The following is a 16,064-nucleotide window of genomic DNA, read 5'->3' as shown; positions in this document are numbered from 1 at the left end:
ACATTATGCCGATAACCAGTGGAAACGGAAAACAGTCAGTGTAAGCCGTCTTCGTGCGTAACAAAATTAATGGAACGATTTACACGTTGGAATTTTCAAGCTAAGTCAATTTACTCTTAAATACCCTTTAGCTGCTTAGCTCACACTTTGCTGTATGTAGCCGCGTTTATATGTAAGTAACCAGTGGGGATTGACATTTCATGTAATGCAATTTGTCTCTTTGCCATGTCATACTTTGCCATTTATTATACTTTCTCATCCGATAGAAACCTAGTCGTTGCTGATATTTCATGATTACAGCAATCATCTCATCTAATTGCTATTCCGACATTCTGCCTTGGTATTACTTTGCAACGCTCTATTGAACAATGTAAAGGTAAGCTAGATATTTTGTGTATTTCCACTTAAACTCGACCTGTATATACTGTCTCAATATGATCCTTTCTAATTTTGCTAAATTCGATTATGGAGTTTGCTATGTCTAAATCCAGGTTACCTTCTCACCTTTATTACGTATACTGCTAATTTTAGGATAATACAAAACCATCTTATTGCTTTTTTACACGCTGCACATGTTAAGAGTAATACAATGCTACCGATGTGAACAGTTTATTTGCTCTTCTCACATTTAGCTGGTATCTCTCTGCTATAGGAAACTGAATTTGTACCACAACGATCACTCAACTAATATCAGTCCACTCAGTGCTACCGGGATAACTTTTACATTTAGAGTAATTAAATGATTTCTCAGTCATTTTGAAGCTACTGCAAACAACGCTTCCGATCTCTTTTCAACTGCAATACTTAATCTCTGCAATATTAAGTAATATTTAGCTGCTTAGCTCACACTTTGCTGTACGTAGCCGTGTTAACTGTATTAATGGTAACCTGTAAGTAACCAATGGGGATTGACATTTCATCTCTAATTCACATTCACATTTCCAAAGCAGTTTGTCTCTTTGCCATGTCATAGTTTGCTCTGCTATAGGAAACTGAATTTGTACTACAACGATCACTCATCTAATATCAGTCCACTCAGTGCTACCGGGATAACTTTTACATTTAGAGTAATGAAATTATTTATTATAATGTCTCAATATTAATTTTAGAGTTATTTTGCTATATTTATTATTAGAATAAACAGATTACTATCTCTAAATCCTGGTAAACCAGCTCACACTTAACCATCTTATTTCTACCTTACACGTAGCACATATTAACATTTAGCCGGTATCTCTCTGCAATAGTAAACGAAATAGTAAACGAAATGTGTAGATCACTCATCTAATATCGTCTTTTCAGTGCTACCGGAACAACTTTTAAATTTAGAGTAATGCAACGATTTCTCAGTTTTATGAAGCTACGGCAACTAACGCTTTGGATCTCTTTCCTGATAAATTACGCTCTGCAATATTAAGCCATGTAAATTGTCCTATTGGTCTGCTAACAATGCTATGTATAATAATACAAATCTTTCAAAAGCAATATCGTCTCACTGCAATACTTACACTCTGCATAATAAATAGGAATAATGCGAATAATGCTAACAATAAAGTCGTCTAAAACTCGGCTATAAGTAGAGAATAAAACTATCTTACATCAAAATAAACCATGTACTGCCAAACCAATAACGGTCAATGACTTAACAAAATAAACTTAGCACTCTTTTGCTCTATTTTGTATATTTGTAGTTCTCCACATTAACTGTCACATTGATTTCACCACTGACAACACACCACTTTTTAACAGCACCAAAATATGAAAAAAACACTTTACATGTTTCAGAAGTAGTTGCATTAGCAAAAAATAAAGTCCTGTCTTCTTTACACGCTAGCTTTTCGTTATACATTAATCTCTCGGTGTACACCAGCCACTCTATATAGACTAGCCTCTCTGTCTTCTGTATACACGTGCCCGTAATCTATATACACTAGCCTGCCTTCTTTTTACAATAGTCTCGGTGTCCCAGCCTCTCTGCATACACTAGCCTCACTGAATTCCCCAGACTGTCTTCTGTATACACAAGCCTATCTGTAAAAAAAAAATAGCCGGTCTTCTGCATACTCCAGCCTCTCTGTGTAACACAGTCTCTCTCTGGATTCCCTAGCCTCCATCTCTGCATACCCAGGACCTTCCTCTGTATAATCTAGCCTATCTGTATACACAAATATACAAATTAGCCTCTCTGTAGCCGGTCTTCTGTATACACGAGCCTCACTGTCTACTCTTGGTTGTCTTTTGTATAGCATCTCTTTATACATTAGCTCTCTGTATAGCCAAGCCTCTCTGTATACACTAGTCCACCGGTATACACTAGCAAGTCTGCATACACTAGCCTCTCTTTGTAACCCAACTTCTCTCTCTGTATACCTTAGCCTCCATCTCTGCATACCCAGGACGTTCTTCTCTATAATCTAGCCTATGTGTATACACTAGCCGGTCTTCTGTAGACATTAGCCTCCCTGTATAAACTAGCTGGTCTACTGTATACACTAGTCCGTCTGTATACACTAGCAAGCTTGCATACACTAGCCTCTCTGTGTAACCCAGCCTCCATCTCTGCATACCCAGGACGTTCTTCTCTATAATCTAGCCTATTTGTTTACACTAGCCTGTCTTTTGTACACATTAGCCTCTGTGTATAAACTAGCCGGTCCTCTGTATATACTAGTCCATCTGTATACACTAGCAAGTATGCGTACTCTAGCCTCTCTCTCTGTATACCTTAGCCTCCATCTCTGCATACCCAGGACCTTCTTCTGTATAATCTAGCCTATCTGTATACACTAGCCTGTCTTTTGTACACATTTGCCTCTCTGTATAAACTAACCGGTCTTCTGTATACACTAGTCCGTCTGTATACACTATCAAGTCTGTGTAACCAAGCCTCTCTCTCTGCATACCCTAGCCTCCATCTCTTGCATAAACCAGGACCTTCTTCTGTATAATCTAGCCTATCTGTATACACTAGCCTGTCTTTTGTACACATTAGCCTCTCTGTGTAAACTAGCCGGTCTACTGTATACACTAGTCCATCTGTATACACTAGCAAGTCTGCATACTCCTGCCTCTCTGTGTAACCCAGCCTCTCACTCTCTCTCTGTATACCCTAGCCTCCATCTCTGCATACCCAGGACGGTCTTCTGTATAATCTAGCCTATCTATATACACTAGCCGGTGTTTTGTACACTTTAGCCTCTCTGTATAAACTAGCCGGTCTTCTGCATACACAAGTCTCTCTGTATACCCTTGGATGTCTTTTGTATACACTAGCTGCTCTTTATACATTAGCTCTCTGTATACCCAAGCCTCTCTGTATACACTAGTCCGTCTGTATACACTAGAAAGTCTGCATACACCATCCTCTCTGTGTAACCCAGCCTCTCTCTCTGCATACCCAAGATGTTCTTCTCTATAATCTAGCCTATTTGTATACACTAGCCTGTCTTTTGCACACATTAGCCTCCCTATATAAACTAGCCGGTCTTCTGTATACACTAGCCCGTCTGTATACACTAGCAAGTATGCATACTCTAGCATCTCTCTCTGTATACCCTAGCCTCCATCTCTGCATACCCAGGACGTTCTTCTGTATAATCTAGCCTATCTGTATACACTAGTGTATACAGACAGACTAGTGTATACAGAGGACTGGCTAATGTGTACAAAAGACAGGCTACTGTATACACATAGGCTAGATTATACAGAAGAACGTCCTGGGTATGCAGAGCGCTCAGCTTCAAGGGATGGCCAATGTGAGTAATATGAGGGAAACTCCTCACCCCCGCCCCCACCTACCAGATCTGACTTTCATCCCCTTGCCCTCTCTGCCCCGGTCATCTGGTGGCAGTTTTATGCACTCCCTGGCCCCCACCCATTCATAATCCTTACCGACCTTTCCTTCCGCTGCTCACAGGAACACACTGGATGACTTGTCTAATTAACCAACTTGTACAAGACACCGCTATCCTCCTGTCTAACACCGGTCCCCCTTGGAGGCTTTACCCCTCACTGTTTGGGTGGCCCCTGCCTCTCCCTGGATGCTCCACATATACCACAACGACATTGTCAGAGGGGCACCACTTGACAAGACACGGGGCTGTCATGCCGGTGGCATCTCCCATTGGAGGAAGGGATGATGGCCCCAACCCCTTGGCAGCAAGTTCTTTCATGTACAGACCAGGGCGGCTCATCTTCCCTTCTGGAGTCTTGACCTTAGATGGGGGAGTTGCACTTTGGGGGGTTTGAGTGATACCTAGTGCGCTGTACTGGAAGGGCTTGACATTCCCGCATATGTGTCCCCTCCCCCTGGTTGCGCCCCTCGTCCCCCCCTTTGGCTCCCACCTACTCTTTGCCGACATTGCCTTCTGCAGCTTTCGGGGACCCTGGATGACTTATTTATTGAGCCTATTGGTACGAGACACTGCTTCCCTCCAGGGTGACTCTGGACCCCCCTGGAGGATTTACCCCTTACTGTTTGGGCAGTCCCAGCCTCCCTCTGGATGCTCTACACAGCCCCCGATGGCGATGCAGGAGAGACACTAATTGGCGGGCCCCAGGACTGCTGCTCGGGTAAAGTCTCCCGTTGGATGGAGGGATGGTGGCCCCAGCCCCTTGCCTGACGGATTTTCTATGCACCGACCAGGGCTGCTCCTCTTTCATCTTGATGTGGTGACCATGGAGGGGAGGAGTTGAAATTTATGGGGTCTGGGTGTTTGCTGGTGGGAGTGCGCTAAAGGACTTGACATTTCCGCATGTTTGTCCCCTCTCCCCTGTTTCCCCCCTCCCTTCCCCCCTTCCCACCCTTCCCTTCCCTCCTTTCCCTCCCCCTTTCCCCCCTTCCACTCCCCCTTTCCCTGCCCCTTTTCCCCCTGGGGCGTGGACGGGGGAGAGGGGGTAAGGAGAGGACAATCTGCCAAAGGGAGAAATGCATTTGTTCGGGGACTGCATGTACTTTAGGGGTATGGGACGGGGGGTGGTGGATCCCATTCTGTGATGCCTTTTCTGTTGTGACAGGCTCCCTCGTGCATGCCTACGTTTAGGGCGAGCCGAGGAGACCCCTCAGTGCTGACAGTTATATGCTCTACCTCTGTTTTGGTTATACTATTGTTTTTTGGTTCTATGATGTTACTGATTGTCTTTTACTTGCATACCGGTATCAGACGTGACATTTACCACTGCCGGGACTGGGGGGACTAGGATTCGGGGGCTCCCTCTCCGACCTGTCTACCCACCAACCCAAGTAGGACAGCGCTTTAAACCCAGTGTACATCTGGTAAGCGCTATAGCATAATTGTGCTGTTTTAGTATACCCTTCCTGTACTGTTGAGTGCGGACAACCCTTAATTTCCCTCTCCCCCTGGGGTTGAGGTGCCCGGCCTCTTTTTCCCTTTACCTTTCCTTCCATTTGCCCTTCCTTTCTCCCCCTTAGTTCCCGCCATGCATTACCTACCCAAAACCTACCTTGGTTCAACTTTCTTTGCTTTTCTCTGACGTCCCCCTCCCCGAGGAGCGATGGCAGACTCAGTCAAGGTCACCTCTCTAAACGTTAAGGGACTGAACTCCCCTGAAAAACGGTGGATCCTCCTGTGAGAACTGAAGACTTCCTGTACTGATGTGGCCTTTATACAAGAAACACATTTTAAAAATACTACCCTCCCCTTTCTATGGTCGAGATCCTTCCCTAAGGTCTACCACTCTACTAACCCCTCCTCTAAGACCAAGGGAGTCTCCATTCTGATCTCTAGCAGGCTCCCCTGGGTTCTCCAGGATTCTCTGGTGGACCCTGGGGGCCGATATCTTTTTCTTAGGGGCCACATTGGAGAGCGCCTTTTTACATTTGCCACTGTGTACGCTCCCAATGATCACCAAGACACGTTCCTCAGAACTACCCTGCACAGATTATGTGACTTTCGGGAGGGCCAGTTGATATTAGGTGGGGACGTTAATGTCCCCTTTCGCCATCGGTTGACACTTCTGCCTCTTGCTCCTCGCTCCTCATTTCCTCTAGAAAGCGGATTACTAAGTGTTTACTGAATGACCAATTAGTTGATGTCTGGCGTCTGCAACACTCTGGGGAAAGGGACTACTCTTTTTGCTCTTCCCCTCACAAATCATACTTGAGGATAGACTTCTTCTTGATTCCACATGACCAACTGCACTTGGTGAGCTCTTCCTCCATCGGCCATATTACTTGGTCCGACCACGCTCCCGTAACCCTTACCTACACCCTCTCTAGGAACCCCTCACCTAGGTCTCTATTCTGGCGCCTTAATGAGAGCCTCCTCCAGATACCAGAAGTTTTAGCAGATGTAACCAGGGAATTGGACCTTTATTTCCAAGAAAACTAAACGCAGGACTGTGACCCGGGGATAATTTGGGAGGCTCACAAGTCAGTACTCCGCAGGGTACTTATCAGGCACGGGGCGCGCATCAAACAAACACGGAAGGAACAGCTTGCTAATCTGTTTCATGAACTTGCCTCTGTGGAAGCGAAACATAAACATTCCCCCTCACGGACCTTAGAGATCGAATTGGGGACACTCCGTACCCATATTGCTGACCTACTCCATTATAAAGCGAAAGCGGCACTCCAGTTTTGTCGTAAACTGATGTAGGAGTCAGGGGACAAATGCGGAAAAATCTTAGCCAGGTCGGTAAAGGAGTTGAAATCTGGCTCTTACATACCACAGTTGATAGATGAGAATGGCCAGAGGGCCTCTACCCCAACCCAAATAGCCGAAGTCTTTGAAAAATGTTACTCTGATCTCTACAACCTGCCCGATTCAGGGTCTGGACAGGACAATATAGACAGATATGTAACCGGTTCTGGTCTACCAACCCTCTCATCGGAATCACGGGAGTACTTGGAGGACCCGATCACACTGGAAGAAGTCAAGACAGCCGTGGGACCTCCGAAGGTGGGTAAGGCTCCGGGCCCTGACGGATATACCGCACAATACTTTAAGACCTTCCTCCCTATTCTCGGCCCGCGCTTGGTGAATTTATTTAATACTCTGAGCTCAAATGGGGATTTTCCTGAGGATACCCTTGGAGCCCACATCTCGTTGATACCTAAGGAGGGCAAAGACCCGGGCCTATGTGGGAGCTACAGAACCATTTTCCTCCTAAATTCGGTCCTAAAACTATTCTCTAAAATCCTCGCCACGTGATTGGCACATCACTTGCAGTCCCTTATACATATTGACCAGTTAGGTTTTATTTCCACCAGGGAAGATAGGGACAACACCATTAAGGTGCTTACCCTGATCCATAAAGCAAAGTCATCTGGGACCCCATGTCTTTTCATGAGTACTGATGCCGAGAAGGCTTTTGATCGGGTCAAATGGACATTAATGTTCTCGGTCCTTCGCCATATAGGTCTGAGTGAACGGATGCTGGCATGGATAAGTAAGATATACTCACGCCCTTTAGCTCAAGTCAAAGCGAATGGGGTTCTCTCATCTCCCCTTGACATCGGGAATGGGACCAGACAGGGTTGCCCCCTGTCGCCCCTATTATTCGCACTGTCATTGGAACCCTTTCTCTCCACAATTCGACAAAACTCAGACATAACGGGACTCCAAATGGGTACTATTGAGTGCAAGATATCTGCCATGCTGTTCTCGCTGACGAATCCCAGAGTTTCCTTGCCAAATCTCCTTCGGGAATTCCAGATCTACGGGATACTTCTTGAAATCAAAGGCCATGGGGGTTGCAGTCCCCCCGCAAACGTTAATAGACTTGCAGTCCAATTTTCGATTTAAATGGACCCATACAGCCCTTAAGTACTTAGGTACTTACATTCCACCGGACATCGCGCGTACGTTTATGTTGAACTTCCCCCCACCCCTTGTCACTAAGATCCGCAGTTTGCTTCACGGGTGGCATTCTGACCTCCATTCCTGGTTCAGGAGATGCAATCTCATTAAAATGAACATACTCCCTAAATTTACTTATCTTTTCCAAGCTCTCCCGATCCAGATTCCAGTCCCGTTTTTTAAGCAAGCTCAATCCTTGCTCACTCAATTTAACTGGGCCCACAAAAATCCCAGACTTAAGCGGTCACAGCTGACATTGTCTAAACAACAGGGAGGGTTGGTTCTCCCTGACGTGCGACGCTACTACCTGGCCTCCCATCTGGGGCGTGTATTGGACTGGAATCAAAACAATCTTTCTAAGCTCACTCCCGAATTCCGCTAAGAAGCGCAATGTGGGGGGGGGGTGTGGCCTGGACAGCAATGGAGTAGGACGCTTGTGACCTGAGCTCCGCTCCTACCGCGATCTCCTGTAGTGATCCTGGGTGCCCACTGACTATTTTACCTACGATCTTACCGGTGTAATACCCGCTACTTTCTCGTGCATACATTGGGACGATGTCTCAGACGAAGAAGCAGTCTGCAGCGGCGGCATCTCTTAAAAAGTTCCGGCGGGACCATGAGGGCCAACATGGCAGACAGTCCACTCCGGCTGCAGAACCTGCTACCTCAGACACGGCGAAGGTGCTTGAGCCGATTTCTACAGTACCTGCCAGACCACACTGACAACTAAGCTTGAGGAGGTTAAGGTGGATGTCTCACTTATCCGACAGGACATGGCTAAACTGCGTGACAGAGTGAAGGAAACTGAAACCCGGATCAGTCAGGCCGAAGATGTCCTGTTCCCTCTGCAGCATGCCCAGGAGGATGTGCAAAAGCAGCTCCAGCAGCTGGCCCAGAAACAGGACGACCTTGAGAATAGGGCCCACAGATCTAACCTCCGCTTTATCGGCCTGCCGGAGGGCTCCGAGGGGGCTGACCCGGCGACATTTTTGGAATCTCTCCTGATTAAGGCCTACGGTAGGGAGGCGTTTTCTACCTCATTTATTATTGAAAGGGCACACAGAATGCCTGCCCGCCCGCCGCCGGAGGGGGCACCTCCTCGCACGTGCATTGCTAAGCTGCTAAATTACCGGGATAGGGATGCCATCCTTCGCCTTACTCGTGAAAAAGGCAACATCCCGTTTCAGAACGGACATATCTCAGTGTTTCCCGACTTCTCCGCAGAAGTTCAAAAACGTTGTTCCCGATTTGTGGAAGTCAAGAGGCGCCTCAGGGCACATCACCTCAAGTACGCCATGTTGTACCCGGCCAGACTCCGCGTAGTGGGGGAAGATAGGGCCTACTTTTTTGAAGATCCTGAGATGGCAGTTTCCTGGTTGGACCAGAGAGACGCGGCTCGAAATCGGCCACCTCGAGACTAAAATCGTTGGAAGATTTGTGAGTACTCTATTTGCTCCCCCCTTTCTATTTGCCCGTGTGCAAGCAGATCGCTGTTGGACTGCCTATGCGTGGTTCATTATCCTCAGTCCCTGAATTGATGCTTCTGTTCCCCCTCTCTAACATGGATGGCCGTTGCTCTTGTTGACTGAACATGTACTGCTGCCTATGGCCACGCTCTGCGGACATCCCCCTGGTTCGTTACACAATACCCCTTCCCCCTCCCTCTTAGTTTGGGGGACCCACTTGGCGGGCTCTATTGGGCCCTTTCCCTGGGGGGGTGGGGGGGACGCGGGTCATCTGGGCTTGCTGCATGGGACTGCAGAACTTTGACTTTCTCCTGATACATGCCCTTTACTGGACTGTTATGTCCCGCTGCTGAACTGGGCACTGCACCAATGGGAGTGGGGTGGGAAATGGACGCATGGTCCGGCTCCGGCCTACAAGCCGGGTTATGACGGGAGAAGACTTGGTCTTGTCACTGGGTCCAGTGGCTTATTGTTATTGACATTGCCTAGTGTTCAATGGTTTGTTTTGGGAAGAGAGCTCCAGCCAAGTTGGGGTGGCTGAGAGCAGGGAGGGTGGGGATGGGTTGTAGTTATTATGTTATAGTATGTTATGTTTTATGCTTAGTTTATAGCACAAGCTTTATTTGGTTATGGAACAGACAAATGTCTCTTTTTCATGTATACTCTGATGAATATGGGAATGGATACTGCTTTGAGGGGTGGTTTGGATACTATTTTCCTCCTTGTGATATTGGCTGAGACCACGCCATGGGTACCCTGAAGTTGCTGACGTGGAATTAAGAGGGCGGCAGTGTTTGGGTGTCTCAAAACTTATAGAGCGGATATCACAGTCCTGGTGGAGACGCATATAACTGGGAGATTGCAAATAGCTTTGCGTCGCCCGTGGATTGGATGGGCCCACCCATACGTCCTATTCTCGCGGGGTGTCTGTATTGATATCTAAAACGGCACAGTTTTCCTTGGTTTCTTTGCAGACAGACCTGCAGGGCAGATATATATTTATACACTGCTTATTGCACGGAGAACAGTACATTATTCTCGCCTATTATGTACCCCCGCCTTATGATCATAGACTAATTACAGAGGGATTATCTTTTATGGCTCAACACCCTAATGTCCCAGCAATTTGGCTGGGTGATTTTAATATGGTTTTGAATCCGGGGGTGGATAGAATGAGCTCTACTCGAGGGGATCATTTACCGGGAGATACTGGCCTAGGTCGCACGTTTCAGGAATTCTCTCTTACAGATCTGTGGCAATTTAAATATCAGGCTAAACGTGTTTACTCCTGTTTCTCTGCAACTCACTCCACCATGTCACGTATAGATTATATTGCTGTGTCCGCCCAGTTGTTACCCAGGCTAGTAGACACGGGCTATTATGCTAGATCATTGTCAGACCACGCTCCTTGCTGGGCAACTTTTTCCTTGACCCGACCTACTGGACCGAAACCATGGCGGCTTCACCCCTTCTGGTTAACCGCCTTGAGTGACAGCGAAGACTTAGGGGACGAATGGGGTTTTTTCTTTACTACTAATCAGGGGACGGCTCCGGTTGACTGTACCTGGGAGGCTTTTAAACTGCACGTACGCTCCCCTTTAACACACCGGATTAACCGGTTGAAGCGTACCTCCAAGACTTTGCTATCTAATGCCCTACGGGAGCTAGCCTCGGTGACCACTGACTTCACTACTGACCCCACACCTGCTAAGGCCCAGGTATTACGACACCACACAAGGCTAGTAGATCACCTGCACATTGAACAGGCTAAGCAAAAGTTGTTTTTTGTTAAGCAACGGGTGTTTGAACAAGGAGAGAGGGCGGAAAAGTTGCTGGCCTACTTGGCGCATCGGGACTCCAAGCCCCCGGTGGTGGTTTCGTTGACTGACAATGGGGGTGAGGAGGTGACTGATCCGCCAACAGTGGCCACCATGTTTCGTGCTTACTATGCTGCCCTTTATGAGTCGCAGGTACATAGGCCGAGGACTGAGACTGGGGCATACCTCCGAGATATCTCTCTTCCCCACCTGTCTGAGGCTCAGGTTGAGTCTCTTGAGGCCCCGATATCGGCAGATGAGATTAGGCTAGCGGTGGCATCCCTTGCAACGGCTAAGGCCCCTGGACTGGATGGTATTCCCCTGGATTTCTATGCCCACTACTCTGAGACACTAGTGCCAGAATTGTTGAGATTATATACACACATATTTGACTCCGGGTCCCTACCTGATACTCTACGGCAGGCAGTTATTATAGTGATACCCAAGCCAGGAAAGGATCCCCACTGCCCGGATTCCTATCGCCCCATCTCGCTGCTCCAAGCAGATATTAAAATTTTGGCTAAAGTACTTGCCACCGTCTGAGTGGAGTCATCCTATCACTTGTTCACCCGGATTATGCCCGGGAAAAACACGGCCATTAATATCTGCCGGTTATATATGAATATCCAGGCTGAGCATGACAAAGTAGGCTCGAGGGTGGTCGTGTCACTGGATGCCGCTAAGGCGTTTGATTCCATTGAGTGGAATTATCTTTGGGAATGCTTGGGTAAATTTGGGTTTGGCCCCAATTTTGCTAAATGGATTACTCTCCTATACTATCGCCCAATGGCTAGAGTAGCGGTTAACAGATGGGTGTCGGACCCCTTTCAGCTGGGCCGTGGCACACGTCAGGGTTGTCTCCTATGTTATATGCTTTGGCGGCATAACCGTTGGCTGCTGCACTTCGGGCACACCCGGCTGTAGTAGGCCTCCGACGCGGTTCTCTGGTGGAATCGGTAAGTATGTATGCGGATGATACTTTACTGTATTTAGAGGACTCGAGTCGGTCGTTGGAGGCTGCCCTGGGGGTCATAGAGGAGTTTGGTGGTCATTCCGGTCTGCATATTAATTGGACCAAGTCGCAGGTTCTACCCATTGACTTGTTCTCCCCGGACCGGGATGCAGCTTCTCTCCCGCTCTCCAGGGTATCCTCCATTCAGTATTTGGGAGTGCAGGTTACGAGGGAACCTGGGGAGTATATTCACCTTAATCTTAAACCACTGCTTCTGTATGTGCGGGAGAAGACTAAGGCATGGTCCCGTCTCCCTATTGGGGTTATGGGACGGATTAATATTACTAAAATGATCCTCCTGCCGAAACTCCTTTATGTACTTTGGCATTCCCCTGTCATGGTCCCCGTGGCGTTCTTTAAAACATTTGACGGTGTCTTAAACACCTTTATCTGGGGCCCATCTAGACATAAGTTGGCATGGAACACACTTAAAAACCCGACCTCTATGGGGGGACTGGCTCTCCCTGATTTCCACACATACTACATAGCAGCCCAGATTTCCCATTTTTATCACCTCCATAGAGCGGATAGTCACAGATATCAGGCCTTGGTGGGCGGGAGGGCTGAATCCCTTGTTGATACTCCCCTTCAGATAATTTTTCGGGGTGGTGGGGTTAGGGATGCCCGGTCCCGGATCCTGCCACACCACTGGAGTATTTGGAAACTAGCCCTTAGATTACTGACTATTACCACTCACATACAACGCTATGGCGCAACCCCCTGCTTCGTGAGATGCCTGGCTTACCAGATGTAGACTTGTGGGCTTCTAGAGGGATACTTTTTCTGTATCAGGTGGTGACTCCTATGGGCGTAAGGGATTTTCCCTCCCTACAAGTGGAATTTAAAATACCCCCTCATATGCACTTTCGCTACTTGTAATTGCGACACGCGCTTCGTGCGCAATTTGCTCAGGACTTCCCGAATGTACAGTCGCTGGCTTTGACAGATGTAATTATGGGAGACGAACCGGCTAAATTGATCTCGACTCTATACGGCCTACTCCGGGCCCGCTTGGTGGCGCAAACCACTGAACGGGCCAGGTTGAGATGGGAAGAGGACATAGGTCCCTTTGATGGGGAGGAATGGGAGGATGCCCTTGAGAACGTTCAACAGGCTTCGCTTAGCCTACCTGACCGACTAACGCAGTACTATGTGATACACAGGTCCTATCTGACCCCTATCCGGATAGCTAAGTATCATCCTGACTATAACCCGAAGTGTCCCCGTTGCCCGTTGTATTTAGAGGACTCGAGTCGGTCGTTGGAGGCTGCCCTGGGGGTCATAGAGGAGTTTGGTGGTCATTCCGGTCTGCATATTAATTGGACCAAGTCGCAGGTTCTACCCATTGACTTGTTCTCCCCGGACCGGGATGCAGCTTCTCTCCCGCTCTCCAGGGTATCCTCCATTCAGTATTTGGGAGTGCAGGTTACGAGGGAACCTGGGGAGTATATTCACCTTAATCTTAAACCACTGCTTCTGTATGTGCGGGAGAAGACTAAGGCATGGTCCCGTCTCCCTATTGGGGTTATGGGACGGATTAATATTACTAAAATGATCCTCCTGCCGAAACTCCTTTATGTACTTTGGCATTCCCCTGTCATGGTCCCCGTGGCGTTCTTTAAAACATTTGACGGTGTCTTAAACACCTTTATCTGGGGCCCATCTAGACATAAGTTGGCATGGAACACACTTAAAAACCCGACCTCTATGGGGGGACTGGCTCTCCCTGATTTCCACACATACTACATAGCAGCCCAGATTTCCCATTTTTATCACCTCCATAGAGCGGATAGTCACAGATATCAGGCCTTGGTGGGCGGGAGGGCTGAATCCCTTGTTGATACTCCCCTTCAGATAATTTTTCGGGGTGGTGGGGTTAGGGATGCCCGGTCCCGGATCCTGCCACACCACTGGAGTATTTGGAAACTAGCCCTTAGATTACTGACTATTACCACTCACATACAACGCTATGGCGCAACCCCCTGCTTCGTGAGATGCCTGGCTTACCAGATGTAGACTTGTGGGCTTCTAGAGGGATACTTTTTCTGTATCAGGTGGTGACTCCTATGGGCGTAAGGGATTTTCCCTCCCTACAAGTGGAATTTAAAATACCCCCTCATATGCACTTTCGCTACTTGTAATTGCGACACGCGCTTCGTGCGCAATTTGCTCAGGACTTCCCGAATGTACAGTCGCTGGCTTTGACAGATGTAATTATGGGAGACGAACCGGCTAAATTGATCTCGACTCTATACGGCCTACTCCGGGCCCGCTTGGTGGCGCAAACCACTGAACGGGCCAGGTTGAGATGGGAAGAGGACATAGGTCCCTTTGATGGGGAGGAATGGGAGGATGCCCTTGAGAACGTTCAACAGGCTTCGCTTAGCCTACCTGACCGACTAACGCAGTACTATGTGATACACAGGTCCTATCTCACCCCTATCCGGATAGCTAAGTATCATCCTGACTATAACCCGAAGTGTCCCCGTTGCTCTTGTATGACTGGTACTTTCTACCATCTTCTCTGGCAATGCCCATTGGTCCAGGAGTATTGGGGGCAGATTGTCAGGTTTCTACATGACCACATGGGTTCACCCCTTCAACTTGACCCTAAGATTTGCCTACTTAGTATATTTCCTGATACCTCTGTTGATCAATACTTGGCTACATTTTTGCACTCTACGCTGTTTACCGCACGAAAGCTTGTGGCTAAATACTGGATGCGTCCAACCATGCCTACTATGCAGGAATGGGTAATGGGCATTAATAGTAAGCTACCCTTGATTAAACTGGTGTATAGAAATCGTGGGTGTCCAGCCAAATACCACAAAATATGGGATAGGTGGGTGGAAAATCTGCATACGTGTGTGGAGTGAGCTATATTGGAGTCTATACTATCATTGTCAGGAATTTTCCTTAATGTAAGATGTATTACTGTCCATCACCTATGAAGAGGCTAATGTTTGTACCTACTGTAATATCTTGTTATAACTGAGTTGTTCAATAAACTTGTGCTGTTAAAAAAAAAGAAGCGCCATGTGGTGCTATAAGTATTTACCCACAGAATTTATGTCACATCCCACTATAGGGGCTTAGTTGAAAGTCAGTCACCTGATCGCTACCCAAAACACACTCACGTCTTTGACTTCCCCCCTATTCCCTATATGTGACCATCCAACCTTTGAACTGGGGACCCACTTAGAAATTCCAACCTAGACAATGCATCTAAATTCGTCATTGATGGAAAATGGCCTTCTTTCTCAACCCTAACAGATCCGACAGGGCTTTTACAACTGCCTTTTTGGAGAGCGGCGCAAAGACATCATTTTCTCCATTCCATCCCCAATCCTCAAACGTTTGCCCGCCCTCAGACGGAGTTTGAGACTCTATGCAGGAGCGAAGGCCCTTTGGCCCACATTCTCTCTCAAACAGATTACCCACACTTAACCTGTCTGTCCAACTGGGAAAAGGACCTTAATTGCTCATTTTCCCCAGCACAGAGACAACGCATTATCACTTTGGCTCTCAAAATGTCGCTGTGCACGAAGATACAGGAGACGAATTTTAAACTTCTCACCAGGTGGTATTTGACACCATCAAAGCTGCAGAAATGTTTCCCCTCTTCCTCGAACATATGCTGGAGGTGTGGAGAAGAAGAGGGCATGTTGCTGCACATTTTTTGGTCCTGCCCCAGCTTGGTGGACTTCTGGACAGAGATCTGATGCATAACACAAAAATTCACAGACTTCTCCATCCAGGAAGAGGCTGCATTCTTTCTCTTGCACCATTCACAGATTCCCATTAAGAAGTAGAAAAAAATCAATTTTACGGCATGTGATAAATGCGGCGAAATCCTGCATCCCTCTCTATTGGAAAAAATGTTCCCCCCTTTCATTACTCACTGGCTTAGGAAAATAGAGGACATTAAAAAAAATGGAGGACTTGATCC

Source organism: Lithobates pipiens, unplaced genomic scaffold (assembly GCF_037356315.1).
Source record: "Lithobates pipiens isolate NorthernLeopardFrog02 unplaced genomic scaffold, aLitPip1_a1.2 Scaffold_25, whole genome shotgun sequence".
Classification (NCBI taxonomy): Eukaryota; Metazoa; Chordata; class Amphibia; order Anura; family Ranidae; genus Lithobates; species Lithobates pipiens.
Note: the sequence above shows the minus strand (reverse complement) of the source record.